Below are 15,522 nucleotides of genomic sequence, written 5' to 3'. Positions count from 1 at the left end.
ATGAACATGCACAAGTAGAAAGAGCACTTTTTTAAAAAAAGGCACTGATAGTCTGTCTTTTACCACCTTCCTTCTCCTCCTTAAATGGAAAGCACTGAACCCAGATTCCCAACCACGGAAGATATTCTTCCAGAAGCAGCATCTGGCTTCCTGGCAAGCCCTTCAGGCGAGTTGTTTGGGGAGCTTTGCAGTTGTCTCCTGGTCTGTCACGTGTATCAGATACTGTGGCCTCTCTGGCTGGCATGTCCAGGCAGCTGCCAACTCCTTTCCGTTCACCTTTAATTCTGAGATCGAGTTCCCTCATTTTCATTTCTTACTGGACTTCTTTTTCTCCCCACTGCCCCTAAGAATTCCAGGATGAGACTAATTTCTCTTTGCTGTCTGCCTGTCAACTCCCTCTCCAGGCCTCTGTCTTTTGAACCCACATGGAACCCTCAGCCATTTAGTCCTCCGTGAAAATAGGTTACTTTTAATGATATTTCTTAGCTACTCCTTGTCAGAGTAGTTCCTTGTAAACTGTGGAGTTGTTCCCTGAAAAGAAAAACAAAACATTCCATCAGAGTAATTTATTCTGGTCTGTACACAAGATACGAAAGTATTCTTGGTATTTGCGTGTTATTTAGTTAAATCAGGTTGGCTCCCCACATCCTTGTCACACTGTGAACAAAAGAGCATCAGAGGCTTTCAGGAGGTGGTGACACAGCAGCATTTACAAATAGCTCCAGTGTCAGGACACTGAAATTTTTAAAGTAGCCTTATTTTTTTTCTTTTACCTGTTAATGTATATATATATTTCCTGGTGAAGGATTCTGGGGGCCTTTTAGGGATAATTGTTAAGAACACAGAGTCCGATGGTAGCCCACGCACCAGGAAGCCATGACAAGGTGCTGACAAGTCCAGCAGCAGCACCCAGAAAGCAGGGGAGAAGGCAGAAATTAGAGCTGCAGGATGACATCCAGGAATAGTTAACTCAGGGTAGCTGCACATTTCCGTGTTGCTAGAGGTTTCCTCATGCAGGACGAAGTGTATATGAGATTTCACATCCCAAGACCGCATTGTCTGGGCTGAGAAAAGACTGGGCTTTAGTAGTAGACAGAAGGATATCTCAGCCATAAGTCATAATTGGTGTGTGTCAGGTGGCTGACTCTACCCACACTTGACTTTGAAGAGGCATACAACTATGAGAGCCTCTGGGGGGTGAGGAGAGACACTTAGGGGCTGTTTGGATCAAAACACTGGGAAAATCTTTGAAATCACCCACAAAACAGAGTTCAGATTTAAGATTAGGATTATTTGAGTCTGTTTTTCTTTCTGCCTCAATGACATTTTCTAGTCCTTAATTTTTCCTTCCTCGGGTTAATTTCTTAATGGGAACAAAGGAAGCTGAAGATACATTTGGAACTCAGAAGCTTTATACTAAACATTGCCCTCATATAGAGATGACTTTTTCTCACTTCTAGTAATTTTTTCTCTTCTCTGTCATACATTCTTTTGAACCAGGCTCTTTTTGCTGGCAATTTCTCCTGTCTTTTTTCTGCCTTTTCTTCCAGTATCATCATCATCCTCAAAGTCTTTCTCCCATCCTGACTCTGAGAACTCTCCTCACTTTCAAAGCATTGCCATATACATCATTCATCTCCCTGTTTCTTAGCAGAAATACAAATAAAGTGCCTATCATGTGATAAACACCAAGCTAGAAATAAAGATGATTTTACCAGGAAAATGATCCATTCCTAGGATTTGGGAACTTTATTCAGCTCTGTTATCAATCTCTCTGCCCTTATCTGGGAGTGGTCACGTCCTTCAGTCTTACTTTCACTTTCAGCATTCTGGCTCTAGCCCTTCATCTCCTCACAATGTTAACATGTTGATAATTTAATACAGGTTATGTTCCTTTTATAATTAAAGTCATGGACATAGCTGGGAAAGCACTCAGACTATACTGTATGAAAAATATGGATCTTCTTCTAGAGCATACTGTATGCATCAGTGTGAATCCTAAATGAGGATAATCCCAGACTGTGGTCTTTGCTAGGGCTGCCATAACAAAACCCCACAGACCAGGTGGCTTGAACAACAAAAATTTATTTTCTGACAACTTTGGATGCTGGGAGTCTAAGATCAAGGCTGTCAGCAGGTTTACCTTCCACTGAGGCCTCTCTCCTTGCCTTGCAGGTGGCTGCCTTCTCCTTGTGTCCTTACATGGCCTTTCCTCTGTGTGTGCACATCCCTGGTGTCTCTCTGTCCCAAGTTCTTCTTCTTATAAAGACATCGCTCATATTGGATAAGGGTTCATCCCAAGGCTCATTTTAACTTAATCACCAAAGGCCCTATCTCCAGATGTAGTCACATTATGATTCGCCAACCAGCCTCAGCCTCTCTGTTACAGGCATTCAGTTAGTCCATCCATGTGATTCAAGAAGCCACTGCTCTTCTTTTTTCCCCACTGTCAAAGAGACAAGTTGATCACTTTGGGGCAGGGCCACAGCTAGGAGTAGGCAAGACATGGGTGCTGGTACCTGGATGCTAAAAGCACTTTTTTTTCCTGCTCTACATGAACTGTCAGTCTACGTATACTTCTTAGTATTTTTCCCTTTATCAGTGCATTTGCACACACATTCATTTCATTCATTCATTCAGCTCCCATAGTGTTTGCAATCTGTAAAAATAAAAGAAATTCCCCTGCTCTACAGGAATTTTTATCTAATTAATTTGTGTATCTCTGCTTGGACATCAAAACAGAGTAAATGTCCTCGAAAGGGGAAAAGACATGCAAAGTGTAATACTTTACCTAAATCTTATCTTTCTTCCATTTGAACAGTTTTCAAGCCATCATTTTACAAATCCAGAAAAAATCCATCCTCAAACCCATCTCTCCTCCAGTTATAGACACAACTCTGTCCTCCTGGCTCCTGGTCACCCACCTTTTTCCTCTTCTCTTTCGTTTCCAGCTGCCACTCCCGAGCCACAAGTGCTTCCCTTGTATTGGCCTTTGAGTCATCAGAAAGGGATTTCATTCGCTCTCCCAGAGCCACATTTCCCGTTTAGGGTCAGACGTCTCCTACAGAGACAGTGAGGTATTTTGTGGGTGGTTTACACATCCTGCTATATTTTTTCTAACTAGTGGGAAAGAAGATATAAAATGCGTGCCTCATTCTCTTTGACCCCACTCTCTGTTCGTATCACACTGAAAGTAACCAACTCCTAGATTGCTGAGATTTTAAAGTAATTTCTACTTCCCTGGCAATCATAGGCATTTACCCTTCATCTTGGCAGAGAAAGACCTATTTTATCTACCCCTTAACCCTATTCTTACTGTTGTCTGCCTGAGTTTCCCCTTCAACAACTGTAATAGCCTAGGTAAGCCTGGAAGCAGGTGAGAAAGTAAAGAAAGGTTCACTATTGCATTCTAGTAATTTCTGATCCCAAAGCACTTTTAGCCAAGAAATAGAAATATAAAAGAAAACAGGAGTGAAGGTGTGAGTGGGATTGTGGGCTGTGGAGATAGCGGGGGCTGGAAGGGGTAGCCAGAGAGAGACGTTTCGCTTATCACGAATGCAGTCACCTGAAAAACACCAGCTAATTAGCAGTCTGTAGCCACACAACACAGCAGTTTAGTACAAGAAGTGAACAATACTTTACCTAATTGAAACTATAGAGCAGTCTTAGGTAGGCTACATGCAATTACACAGATTGGAAGTCGGCCAGGACCCTGAGGTTAAAAACCCCTTCTCTAACAAAAAGCACTGTGGGAACGGCGATGACCACAAGCGATAAAGGCCTGCATCCTGCAGCCCATCCAAAAGGTCTCACCAGTCTCTCAACCTAGGCTCCATCAGAAGGGCTTACTGGTATCCACTATCTAGCTGGAGAAAAGAGTGTCCCCTGTCGGTGACTAATTCAGCCTTCTCAGGACTTGGGTCTCCAAGAACTAGAGTTAGAAGGGAAATTTAAATGATGGAAGAAGGGAAATTTAATGATGGAAGACAAGCAGAGGGCCCAGTGGTGAGCAACAGGAACTGTGAGGACTCCTCCACCTGCTAGTCCTTGCTAGTATGACGGTCGCCTAACCATTGAAGAATGTTCTAGCTCAGGGTTTCTGAAACTTTAATGTCCTAAGAGATCAGATTACCTAGGGATCTTATGAAAAATGCAGATTCTGACTCAAGAGGTGCGGAATAGGCACTGAGGTTTTGCACTGAGAACAAGCTCACTGGTGCTGCGGTCTGGGAACCAAATTTGTAGACATCCTTTCTTGCAGGGAAGAGGGCAGAAGTTCTCTGAACTAAGAGGGCAGAGGCAGAACAAAGAGAGGGAGGACTTTACAATGAGATTTAACACCCAGAATAATCAGGCTCACTTTCATTTGTCCTTGGAACCAAACATGGAAAGTCCAAAATAGTAAAGAATCCAATCCACTCCTAAAACCCACCCTTAAAATGGTTATTATTATTAGAAGATGGGGAGAGGTGCAGAATTTGGTCCCTAAATGAGTTGCCTACTGTAAAAAAAATGGCAGCATATCCTACCCACTGGTTTGTGCTGTAGCAGAGACACACCAGTCAGCAGTGGTCTGAGATGAATTCCCGAGAACCAAAACTGTCTGTCTTTCAAGATGAGTCAAGGTAAGACAAGATGGTCAAATGCAGGCCCTCAAAGCTTGACCAGTGGACAGTGAAGGGAGTGATAACCTTCCATCAAAGCCATGTAAAATCAAATCAGAGTTGCTGAGAAACATCAAAGAATGGGCCATTTTTAAGCTTTTATTATGCAAACTTAGTTTATTGCCGTGTGCTGTGGAGGCTTTCATGCCAAAGCCTGCATGTACCATTAAAGACTTAATTGTTGGGTGGATTAATGATTATATTCTTTATCTGGTTATTTCCTAAGTGCTTTTTATACTAATATCTACATATTTTGTGACTTCTTAACGATAGAATTCACTTTAGATGTATGGAAAAACACACACACATACTCACACACAAACACACACATGCTTAAAAGCAAGACCCAATTAATCCCTGGTGAAAGCAGTATGGGTTCTACATTTAGACATGCTGTAAACACACTTTAAACTAGATAAGGCTGGAGTTTAAATATACATTTATCCTAATATGTAGCTCATCAGTATAGCTACAAAAATGCTATTACTTGCCAAAGATACATAAATTTAGGATATCATTCAAAATACATCATTTGAAATGTTCAGCTATCTAAAATCAGCCCAGTAAAGTATATATACACAAGAAGGAGAAGAATATAAGCATCAATTAAAGAATCAACAGTAGCTGTGGAGTGCCTGCTCTGTGCTCCATACCACACTGTGGAGGGTTGGGGAGATAAAAGACGTAAAAAATAAGTAGTCTAAACTTCTGCCCCTACAGAGCTACTAATCTAGGAGGGGACAAAGCACCTAAGAAAAAGAGTAGAGAATAATTAACTGTTAAACAATGTGTACAGGAAGAAGGTGAAATAATTGAGAAGTCTGCAATGAAAGGTGGAGCTTGAGTTAGGCTTTGAAATACGGGAAGTACTGGGATGTTACATGGGTCCACTTGAGAAAAGCCAAGGGCAGCCAGGATGTGGCAAGGGGCAAAGGAGTAGGAGGGACCTGAGAGCAGGCAGGGACCAGGTTATGGGTAGAACCTGGAAGGAAAGTTGGAATCTGAAGTCTCTGACCATAGGGACCCCAGGAAGTTCATTGAGAAGTGGAAGGATAGAAGTTTTGCTTTTGTTTTTGTTTTAAATATCTCAGTTTATGGAAGGATCATATGTGAAATGGAATTGGGAGAGTTCCCGTCATGGCACAGCAGAAATGAATCTGACTAGGAACCATGAGATTGCAGGTTCGATCCCTGGCCTCGCTCCAGCATTGCCATGAGCGGTGGTGTAGATCACAGACACACCTTGGATCTGGTGTTGCTGTGGCTCTGGCGTAGGCCAGCAGCTACAGCTCTGATTAGACCCCTAGCCTGGGAACCTCCATATGCCATGGTGTGGCCCTAAAAAAAAAAAAAAGACAAAAAAAAGAAATGGAATTGGGGCTGGAGGGGCTGAAGAAGAAGGCTTGGAGTAAGGCTAGAGAGCAGTTCTTCCAGTGTTGGCTGTGGATCTTGGTGGGAAGAGAGGAATTTCTGGAGAAATTTTAAAGTGAGTCAAAAGTATTTGCTGATGGATTTGATGTGATGGATGAATGACTGGTAAGAGTTCAAGACAATGCCAGGATGTCCAATCTGTAGACAAAGAGCATGGTGATGGCACTGATAGAAGCCGGCTTATCAGTGGGCTTTGATTGAGCACCAGCTATGTGACAGGCACTGTTCTATAAACTTAGGATACACTAGTAAACTTTACAGAAATCACATTTGCCCTCATGGGGTTTACATAGTAAAAATAGTACACATAATATAAATAAATAAATCAAACAAATAAACATAATAAGCAAGTAAATTCTGCAGTGTATTAAAAGATGGTGACTGCTAAGAACAAGAAAAAAATGAGGCAGAGTAAGGAAGGTCAAGAATGCTGTGGGGACACTGAGCCCAGGGGGTTTCAGTCATTGGGAAGAACTCAGTACAAAGGTGAGACCTGACAAAAGACCTGAAAGAGGAGAGGGAGTTTGTGAGATGAATTTGCCTGGAGTTGAAGCATTCTAGGCCTGGAAAACAGCTAGAGCCTTGGTGTCTTGGAGCCACAACACAGCAAGGAGGTCAGTGTGGCTGGAGCAGAGGGAGGGAGGGAGGGCAGAGGAATCACGTGGTTGATGAGGCAGCTCACATGGTGAGGACTTGGCCTTTACTCTGGGTCAAAAGAAAGGGGGAACCAGTTGCAGGGTTGGAAGCAGGAATGGCATCAACTGATTTCAGCTTTAAAAGAATTGCTACATTGAGACTATGTTCTAGGAGAATGGGAAAGCCAGCTGGAAAACTAACTTATCCAGTTACCAGTCTAATTAGAAAGAGTTATTTGTGGGTGGAATGCATTTGCCTCTGATAGGTTGAAAGAATCTAAAGACCTGGATCCCAATCCCCTGCTTGGGTATGAGTTTCCCCCACAACTTTAGGCCTGTTTTGTCTTTTCTCAGTTGCTTCATTATCATCTTTAGCATAGGAATAATACTTAACATTATCTACCTTGTAGTGTGTGTGTGTGTGTGTGTGTGTGTGTGCTGTGTGTGTTTGCATGCACCAAATCTAAGGAGATAAAGTAAAACCCAAGATTACATACTGTGATTAGAGTTTGACACAGAAATTCCAGCAGAAAGTCCAGCCCAGACACTTGATCTTGTGCTGAATCCAAGCACAATCAGAGACAGCACTGGATTCAGAACCAAAAACAACTTGAGTTTGCATCCTGAGTCACTAACTCCTTTACCTTGTCACCTTGGATTGTACAGCTTCCTCGGTTTCCTCTGCTGTGTTGTAGGACTTAATTCAGAATTACATGTGATAAAAATCCAATTATAAACTGGAAAGCACCAAAAAGATAAAGCCCCCCAAAGCTCCTTTTGCAACTACAGACAGCTCTACTCAGCCGTAGAAAAATTGTAACTAATCTTTCCATATAGCTATTGAAAAACTGTAACTAATCTTTCCATATAGGTAGTTGTTAACTTGAATTCCTTGAGGGTAGGAACTATTTCTTCCTATAGTGCCCATGCAATCAGCATAGGCTAGAGCAACAGGAGGTACTTAACAGATCATTTTAGCAAGTCGGTAGGTAAAGGCATGACGTTAAAGGGGAAAAAAAAAACCTAGATTTGGGAATCAGCTTTTTTTTTAGAGTAAATATTTCAAACTATGAGCATGGCTGAATTCACTGAGAAAGTTCAGATCCTGAAGAGAGAAGATGGAGTTAAACACCACTTGGGGGACAAACCCAGTAAGAATCACTCACCAACAAAGAAAAACAACACAGGAAGTAAACAGATAATTCAGGATCATGAGCATTTTAAGAACCTGAAGAGTATCACCTAGTATAACTCAATAAATAACTTCCTCTCAAAAAGGATCCAAAAAAATTTCCATTAGCTGTTATTTCACCAGTAGGAGATCTCTCATAACCACTTAGTTATCCAATGACCACACTCTAGCACAGAGTTAACCCAAGTTCCTAATGAGAGCTTCATGATTCAAAAGTTCCCTGTGAATTATCAAAGGATGATATGTAGTGTCCACTGTAAGTTTAATATTAATTGTGTTGCTTGATTACTGCTAAGCCACATATGATAACATAACATGTTTTTCACCAGAGCGTTTGCTTAATCAGAACCTTATACTTCCCATGCCTCCTAACTAAAGGAAGTTTACTGGAAATGAAGGAAAATGGCACATGAAACCATTTTCCCAGTCTGTTTCCTAAGTACATACTCAGCAAGCCATCTTGCAACATACCTAAGCCAATAATTTCCATTTTCTTTCTAGAGCCCTCTTTTTTGTGTCTTTTTAACTGACATTTTGGAATTCACCTGAAAACACCAACAATTTGCCAAGACAAAACTTGGCCTATGGAGAAGACACCATATTCAACACCAATCTGGAGAAAGCAACATACTCGGTTCTTTTCTTCATTATGATTGTAATATTTATTTTGATCATTATCATAATTTGAGGATTAAAACTTAGTCCTAAGAAAACTGGCCTCCAAGCAATAAAGAGTTAAGACCAGGAAGTTCACCCTCTTGGCCCTTTGCTCCATCTCCTTATTTCAGTCCCTCCTTCCCTGTGATACCGCAAAATAAATAATGCCTTAGACATAGTTTTTGCAATGCTAATATTTGAACAGTAAAAGATACCTTAAGACCTTCATCAAGATTTTTTAAGGCCTCGTTTAATGTCAGTGTCAAGGTTCTGTGAGGAATAATTAATATAACAAAACAAGGTCTATGTGCCCGTCGATTGCCAGGGGATTTATGCAGGTAACTCATTAATGCTGCAGGGGGTTCTGCATGTAAATCCCAAAGCCTTGATAGGGAAATGCGACCCAATGATTTTTTGCCCCCTATAAAAAACACAAACAATGACAAGTATAAAAGCAGATAACCTGAATATCTATACAAACAGCTATATGGCTTGTAAAAGTTTTCCATTTACATCCTGTCACCTCTTCTTTTCACATGTATAAAAGATGGGACAATTATTTCAACAAACCTACCCATATAAATCAATGCAGTTTTGCTGTGGGAAGACTGGGTGTTTAAGGCATTTAATATTTCAGCATCGCCAGATTATCACCAGGATCCATTTCGTTTTGTGGTCAAGTGCATGATTAGCACTGTGACAGGATATTGGCCATTTTCGTAGGAAGATCTGCAAATCCTAGTAAACAAATACCAGTTGGAAAAATTAAGAACAAGTCTGTGGACTGGAATGCACCCTACTTGTAATGGGAACAAAAAGCTGGCAATCAAATCTAAAGAAAAAAGCTAAATCACAGCAGAATGACCTACTTTAAGGCATTTGCCAAAGAGGCAGTGTTTTTAGACAGCTCTTCTGAAGTAGCGTCTTTCTGTCTATGCCATCTGCAGATTTATTACTGCCTGAGAAAAACAACCAAAAAAAAAAAAAAAGAAAGAAAGAAAGAAAAGAAAAGCTCTATTTGAATGATACTAGGAGCCTGGTCTATAGGAAAGATTCCAGTATTGTGGGCACCACACCCACACCTACTGATGTGGTCCAAGGTTTTGCTTTAGAGGCACCTAATTAAGAAACCCTGACTCATTTACATGGAGACGTTTGATCTAAATTACACTCCAAACCGCACCAAATTGGGAGCATCTGTGAATGTGAAATGTTTGTTCCCTGTGACGGCTAGAACAGGGCCAGCTCTGGACGGCACATGTTCAAGTGACGAAAAATATTTCACATGTAACGTATTTCTGAGACCCACTTTTCCACTAATAATTCATAGTGATCCTAACCAGTATCTGTACTTCCACAATTATTTCAGGCTGTGAAAAATTATGTCACTTTTTTTTTCTACAGCTAGAAAGAGGTAGAAGACCACCTACTTTGTTTGTTGTCATTGATAAAAGGCTTTAAGTGCAACCAATTGCATAAAAGGCAAAAAAGCTGGATGGTGTAGAGGCTGGTCATTACGTAGATCTCTTAACTGCGTGTCCACGAATGCAGAGGAGCAATCTAAAGGGAGAGATTTCAGGGATGACCCCGCCCCCATCACTGGCTTAACTTCCCTAGTTTTCCACTTGGCTTGCTGGTTCTCAGGAAACTTTTGCTTCTCAACTCCTTGGAGGTTGTCTTAGTGTCCAGAAGGCACAGCCTATACAAGTGAAAATATTGATGGACTAACAGTCACATTGTCTGCAATTAAAGGGCATTCAGATACACGTCATTTCATTTCAAGAAAAATGTCTTAAGAAAGTTAACAAATGTCTGCCATTGGATGCTAAGAACAGGACTCAGCACATAATTCTCATGAAAGAGTGCTGTATTTCAAATACAGTAAACAGTGTTTTATAGATGCAGTCAACCCTGCACTCTGGCACCTGAAGGCCACTTTACCTTATTGGGCTATATATCACCTGTGTTTCAACGGGAGTCCAAGGAATAAGAAAGAAACTTTTAAAAAAAAATTCCAAATTCTTTTGTCTAAAAAAGATATTAATGCATTGATCTGATGTACTGTGTTTTGCAGTAGCTAGAATGAGATTTGAATATATTAATAGTTTCAGCAGCAGAGCCCAGGGAGCCCAGTTAATAACTTATGCATGGATATATAGATACACTTCAGACAGAGGTAAGGCTTTCAGCTCTCGTGTTGGTAATACTTAGAGAGATCGAATGAAAGAGGCTGTTCTCCCGGAGTCTTTGTTGTGGGCATGCATTGTGACAGTATGGAGCCAGAGTTCTTCTGGTTGTCTACACAGCCTGGATTCAATAAACTCTTATATATGCATATTATGACAATGTGGTCAGGAAACCAGATTTTTTTACTCTACCTTCAAGTGCCTATAGAGCCAAAATCTGGTGTTTATGTTTCTTGTCCCTCTTCAATATGTTAGCATATTCATAATTTAATACAGGTTATGTTCCTTTTATAATTAAAGTCATGGACATAGCTGGGAAAGCACTCAGACTATACTGTATGAAAAATATGGATCTTCTTCTAGAGCATACTGTATGCATCAGTGTGAATCCTAAATGAGGATAATCCCAGACTGTGGTCTTTGCTAGGGCTGCCATAACAAAACCCCACAGACCAGGTGGCTTGAGCAACAAAAATTTATTTTCTGACAACTTTGGATGCTGGGAGTCTGAGATCAAGGCTGTCAGCAGGTTTACCTTCCACTGAGGCCTCTCTCCTTGCCTTGCAGGTGGCTGCCTTCTCCTTGTGTCCTTACATGGCCTTTCCTCTGTGTGTGCACATCCCTGGTGTCTCTCTGTCCCAAGTTCTTCTTCTTATAAAGACATCACTCATATTGGATAAGGGTTCATCCCAAGGCTCATTTTAACTTAATCACCAAAGGCCCTATCTCCAGATGAAGTCACATGATAAGATACTGGGAGTTAAGTCTTCAACTTATGAATAGAGGGATTGGGAACAGGGGACAGAATTCAGCCTAAAGCATAGTCCTAGAGACTATTCATATCCATGCTGCTGACATGCCCCTTGCCAAATGTGTATTTATTTGAGACCAAAACTGAAGTCAAAGTTAATATTTTAAAATCTACAGTCCTTTTCCAGTGTGATTCTCAGACACTTCTTCCCTCAGTAAGAAACAGTGATGACTTTCTAAGGTTTAGAGGAACAAGCAGCATCATGACTCTTCTCTCATATCTTCTGGCCAGGCTAGAAGGCAGGAGTTCTGTGTACAGTAAGTGTTACCACAGTGCCCGCCCTGAGCTCCACCCCGCCTTCAGGGACCCCTGGTCTAGAGGCATAAGTGCCTCCCTCTCCATTATTGCCGCCTTCCATTAGGAACAGATAATGCGAGAGATATCACTTTCACAATAAAACATTGCACTTACACCACACCTTTCAACTCAGCATTTCCAAATGCTTTAAAAATCATTATTATTTTTATTATTTATTTGTGGAATCCCAGCAGTCCACTCAGCACTGGGAAGTGCAGTCAAAGCCACAGAGCTATGGTCTCAGTTACACTGCCTTAAACCGACACTCAAGTTCCCCCCTTGATGTGCCAGTAAAAAAATCTGAAGGTGGATGTCCGTATGTGTGTGAATATTTCAGAAAAAAAGAGAGAAAAGAAACGTATCTGAGTTACTCTGCTCACTTATATAGCAGAAGAAATTTAGAAAAGAGTCATTCAATAGTGTTGCACCAATAAACTAAGAACCACACCAAGAAAAAAGCAAGAAAGTAAATACATAGTTTTGGACCTAAAGTTCAGAAAATGAAAATGAATTGCCCTAATCCAGGGTAAGAACAATAACACTTTTAAAAGGGCTATTAACCAATGCAGGAAGTAGAAATCAATCATGCTCTGCATATTGTTCACTGGTCATTATTTTCTAGGTCAAATCTGCTTGACATTCAATTTAATACAGTCTTTCATCAAGTTGAAAGGCCCTGGAGAAACTTTCACTGGCCACCCACATTTTCCAACAGGGCTGGAGCCTGAGCCACTTCATTTTTGTTTTCTGACTTTTTATCATTGCAGTGTGCCTTCTACTGAAAAAAATTTTCTGCTTTATACGACTTCCAAAGTGGTGAATATACACAGTCTGTTCCCATAATCCAGAACTTAGTCCATGGCCTGGCACATAGTAGGTGCTCAATAAATGTTTGGGACCAAAATGAACAACAAATTTTCATAGCACTCTGCAAAGCAGTCGAAAAGTGTATTTGACACACAGCTGCTTTTCCAATAAAGTTATGAGCTAAGACAGATCACAACAAAGAAGAGACAGTCCAGATGCAGATTAAAAATTTAATGAAATAATGATTTAGATTGCTTTAAATCAAAGTGACCAAATGCATTTGTAGAAAGGATATGTTGAAAGTTATCTTAACTATTCTTAAATTTAGCTAGCAAAGGTTTCCCAAAAGAAGTGTGAGTTGAGGACTTTTTGTTATGATGGGAAGAAGGAATCATAAACTGGGAAGTGTTCTAGAATGTGAAGTGGGACTTCTGAGGAACACTGAAGGTAAAACTAGTGGCCAGTAAATGGACTTGTATCAGAAGAAGCAAGAGAGTCAGGGAGGTAGAGGAAAGTTAGATTCCTTGGAGTGTTCTAATGAAAGGCCTTCCAAGAAGATAAACACCTCCAGATATAGAGAACTACTTTAAGGACACTGTAACATAGGAATGTCATTAGTAAGATGACTGGGGATATACTAAAGTAGAAATTCAGAAAATAAGAGCACCCACAATGCAGCCCAAGTGGGGATGTTTCTGCGGTCCTCTGTGCTTGGTGCCAGGCACCACCCTTGGCAGTTGTGCATTCTCCCCAGGTGGAGGACTTAGAAAGGGCCTAAACACACGCTGTAATCCTAGTGTCTTTCTCAGCCTCCATGGAGAGTGAATCACAAAAGGGCATTTCCTGTGCTTAGAGAAAAGTAGGCAATATTTGTCTTTCACAATCTCAAATTGGTAATGCAGGAAGACTGTGTACCCTTTTGTATTGTACTGTATTGAGGCTTCAACATCCCAAGCCCCTCAGAGGAAAGACACTGCAAAGTAGAGAAAACAGGGCATCTTCCAAAAATGAGTGGATTCATTCTGAAACCCACCACAGGACAACAGCACAGCTAGAAACAAGTTCAAAAAAAGTTCCTGACGACCATAAGTTAAACGACAACAACAAAGTTCAGATTGTGTGGCTTGGCTCAAGCTGCTTTATTGTATTTTGTGTTTGGGTTTCACACATTTCTATTCCAGAGTGTGATGTCTTTTTAAAAATGTAACTATTGAGTTTAAACTCAGGAAGTAGTACAGTGGCATCGCAGAGAGACACACATGCAAGGTTTTGTTTTGGGGAGGTGGGAAAAGGAGTCGATTTTGTGTTTAGTTCTGGGGAATTACAGTCCAATCGACACTTAAGCCATGCCTTTTTTCAAAAGAAGATTTTTAAATAAGTTTTAATGATTCAGGGTACAGAGGATTTCTTGCAGACTTCTGGGAGTTTGAAGAGAGACATCCGAAAGGCAAGTCAAGCTATCACAGCAGTAGCAAGCTTCTGACCTTTATTCTCACTTTCAAGAGGGAAATGGTTTATAGGTTTTTGAGGTGTCAGTGCAAGAGGGGAGCTGGCCAAGCCTCTCACTTCAAAGATGAGCAAACCTGGGACTTTCCCAAGTCATCTAGCCAGTTTGCAGGTCCTATAACCCAGGTTGACTTTAGTGGTAGAAAGAAAATGGAAATGAGCTGTGTAGAAGGCACTTGAACTCCAACTGGCTAATTATTCTAGATGAGTCAATACTCTTAAAGTTTTAGATTTTCAGTTTCCAATGAAGGTAATTTCATCACAGAGGTTGTCCCCTTTCTACAATTGTCACTACTTCCTCACTGTCTTAGAATAATTCCTCTACCTGGAATTTTAACTATTACTTCCATGAATAAATGTGTCACTTCATCAGATGAATGAATTTTCTCCTTAGCTCTACCCATACCTCCTGCGTCCCCATCTGCAAAGCTTGGCCCACCTTCTTCTGCTCCTTCTCCGATTCAATGCTCTCCACTCATCCCAAATTCTACCACTTCTTTGAAGGATCTGACTCAGTGTCCAACTCTATTCATATTTGGCCCCAACTGAGGAGATCTTTCCCCACTCTCAACTCATAGCCTTCTCATGATTAGCCATCTAAGTAAATTTTATGTATACATACAGCATAATGAATTTAGAGCAAAGGCTATTCTTACTCTTTTCTGATTCTTGCAGAATACCTAGCATGAATAGACATCATTTATTGAGCACTAACCAGGTATTCCATATTTTGCTGAATATTTAAAATGCATCCTCTCAATTCAGCTACCACGGAAAGAAAGTATTGTCCTCAATTTATGTAGCCAGGAATTCCTGTCATGGCTCAGCTGTAATGAACCTGACTGGTATCCATGAGGATGCGGATTTGATCCCTGGCCTCACTCAGTGGGTTAAGTATCTGGCGTTGCCATGAGCTGTGATGTAGGTCACAGACGCAGCTTCGATCTGATGTTCCTGTGGCTGTGGCATAGGGCCAGCAGCTGTATCTCCGATTCGACCCCTAGCCTGGGTATTTCCATATGCTGCAGGTACAGCCTTAAAAAGACCAAAAAAAAAAAATATATATATATATATATATTTTATGTAGCCAAAATCTAGCATCCAGAGAGACCACATTATTTTCCTAGATCACCCAGTTAAAAAGTGATTGGGCCTGTATTTGAATGCAAATCTTTCTGGATCCAAAGCCTTTATATCTAACGTCTATGCAAAAATGCCTCCCTTCTCAGAGTAACCTGCAGCACAGAAAAGTCACTAAATATTTGTGAATTTAATGAATGGATTAATAAATGGATAAGTTAATATTGGAACTATTCCCTGCTCCAAGCTGACTTAA

The 15,522-nt window shown here is 40.8% G+C and overlaps 1 protein-coding gene across 5 annotated transcripts in view; it reads left to right on the top strand.

The window, feature by feature from the left end:
- ARHGAP15 (Rho GTPase activating protein 15) overlaps positions 1-15,522 on the top strand; it is a 619,215-nt gene that overhangs the window by 572,645 nt on the left and 31,048 nt on the right. The window lies entirely within an intron of this gene.

This window comes from Phacochoerus africanus, chromosome 3, assembly GCF_016906955.1.
Source record: "Phacochoerus africanus isolate WHEZ1 chromosome 3, ROS_Pafr_v1, whole genome shotgun sequence".
Taxonomy (NCBI): domain Eukaryota; kingdom Metazoa; phylum Chordata; class Mammalia; order Artiodactyla; family Suidae; genus Phacochoerus; species Phacochoerus africanus.
The sequence above is the reverse complement of the archived record's forward strand: the minus strand, read 5'-3'. Positions and strand labels throughout refer to the sequence as shown.